Below are 2500 nucleotides of genomic sequence, written 5' to 3'. Positions count from 1 at the left end.
TCTTCATCAGAAGGTCACACGGTGGAGTAGTGTGACACATTTTTATCAGCTGATGTTGTTACGGAGGTGTGATCCACCTGTCAGTTTTTTGACAGGTGGACCACACCTCCTGCATGCCAGAGTCATTAAGCAGGAGAACAACTGATACCACCGCTGGATAAAGGAGGTGATTGAAATAAGAAAGCGGAGCCCAAAGACAATGAACAGAGATGTGGGAGCGTATATGCTCTCCCATACCTGGAGTGCCATCCTGGGGGGCGGCTGACTGACAGCAGGAGGTGTGGTCCACCTGTCAAAAAACTGATAGGTGGATCACACCTCCGTAACAACATCAGCTGATAAAAACCTTTTGATGAAGATGGAAGTATACGTCGAAACATGTCAAGGTAAAGAAAAAACATCTACCAATATAGGTGTATATGATAAAAGAAAAACCAAACTTATTTATCTCAAGTGTAGACACAATGAATGCAATACAAGTAGTCCAGAATCCAGTTACAGAGGGAGTTCACTGAGTTTGGTGATCAGTTTGGAGGGGATGATGGTGAATGCTGAGCTGAAGTCAATGAACAGCATTCTTACATAGGTGTTGCTATTGTCAAGGTGGGACAGGGCAGAGTGAAGTGCCATAGAGATGGCATCCTCTGTGCTCCTGTTCTGACGATGAATTCAATGAATAGATTAAAGATCCTTTGTACTCGTTTCAGCTACAATTTAAAAAACATTTGTACTGCAGACCTATGTATGTCATCATTTAAAATTAATTTCAACTCGCAATTGAAAGTAAGGAAGGTAGAATAGTAATGATCAATAAGGTCTGCATTCAGGTATTGCCATAACATGTTGCTCTGAAAACTCAAAATTTTTTTGCACATAAATCTTGAGCAAAATCACATAATGAGTCAAAATATGTATGCCAACATCAAACACCACATATGCATCAGTAATAATAAGATTTGGATTGTTTCTGGGCTCTTATGAGTGTTTTAACAAAAAAAGCCAATAGACGGAATTTCCTTTTTTTTCAAATCAGAGGTCAACTTTGAAGGCCTGTACAGCCACAAAGCTACAAGATTCAACTTGCTATCATACCATTTTATACTCCAGAGATATGTAGCTTTCAGAAAAATATAGTGAGAATTTGCCCCCCCAAGTGGTAGTGACGACCCCCTGTGGCTCATGGACTATTATTATAACCTTTTTTCTTTTTACCTTTTCAAGAATTAATGCGACTCTAACCGCTTAACGTACAGACATGTTGAAATAACTGTTCTGAAGGTCTGGAGTGGGGCAAGAGATGTATTTTTTCAGATTTTTTAAAAAGTTTATACTTTTTCAGAAATAGGGGATTAAAAATGTTAAAAAGCTCATTTTCCCCCCATAAACTTAAAAGGCTGTGATGTCATAATGGCCTAAAGGCAGCTGCGCTTGTTAAAGGCCGTGTTGCAGGGTTCATTTTCCAACGAATTTGCACAATTTGCTTGTTGATAATAAACATTTAAACTGTTATCCATTGTATTTGATGTTGTTGGGTATCACAAAGCGGAATATAATACGAAAAAGCAGGTACTATTTCACAGCGTTTGAAGTGATTCTCCTTTCCCCCACAATGCATTGCATTACGTCACCTTGGGGAGACTACAGACCAAAGCCCACCTTGAGACCCTTGAGAGTAATGAGAGAGGAGTAAAGAGAGACGAGTAAGGGATTGTTCAGCAGTAGATAGCGCAGATTATAGATAAATAGATAGGCTATAGATAGCCTAGATATGTATATAGACAGGTAGATAGATAGGTAGATAGATCATGTAATATGCTGGTCACAGGGGAGCTCCTCGACCAGCGGCCAAAATGCACTCGCTTCCCTAGTTACTGCAGCTCTCCACCAGTTTCCATCGGGACGGCACAGCCCACACAAGCACCTGCAAAACTGCGACTTGCCCATATTATCTCCCTCTTTGGTAAGCCGTACCCTGACGATGTCAATGGCAATCAATCACGAACAGTAGTTATCGAAAATATTCATGCTGAAGACACGACCAGCCTAATCGGCGGCGGCTAGAAGCTAAGTAACTGGGGTGGCTCACAGGTGGGACTAAAAAGTTAGCCCAGCTAGCTATCATGATGCTTCATATTCTGATCTTCTGACTAAGTTTGCCCGGTAGCCTACTTATCTGAACTAACGACATGATCACCATCACTAGATATAAAGAAAATGTTGACTTTCATTCGGTGCTGTTCACTGACAGTAACAAAAAAAGTGTCGTAATGTTATAAGCATAATACATTGAATTGAATAGGTGCATTATGTAGCCTATATAATGAGGCCTCTCAAATTCAGAAAATTGCATTAAACTAAAATCGGAAGACATTGTTATCTTTGTTAGACCATAGGGTCGTTGTCATATAAATGCTGTAACGAAATTCGAAGTGTAAATATACAAACTTTATGTTGAAAGTGTAACCGCGACCGTTTCCCATAGGAATGAATGTAAAACATA

The 2500-nt window shown here is 40.0% G+C and overlaps 1 protein-coding gene across 3 annotated transcripts in view; it reads left to right on the top strand.

Annotated features, from left to right (window-relative positions):
* The window catches only part of kcnh4b (potassium voltage-gated channel, subfamily H (eag-related), member 4b), a 61718-nt gene that overhangs the window by 46266 nt on the left and 12952 nt on the right, over positions 1 to 2500 (top strand). The window lies entirely within an intron of this gene.

Source organism: Alosa sapidissima, chromosome 24, assembly GCF_018492685.1.
Source record: "Alosa sapidissima isolate fAloSap1 chromosome 24, fAloSap1.pri, whole genome shotgun sequence".
Taxonomy (NCBI): domain Eukaryota; kingdom Metazoa; phylum Chordata; class Actinopteri; order Clupeiformes; family Clupeidae; genus Alosa; species Alosa sapidissima.
This window is presented reverse-complemented; position numbering and strand designations above follow the sequence as displayed.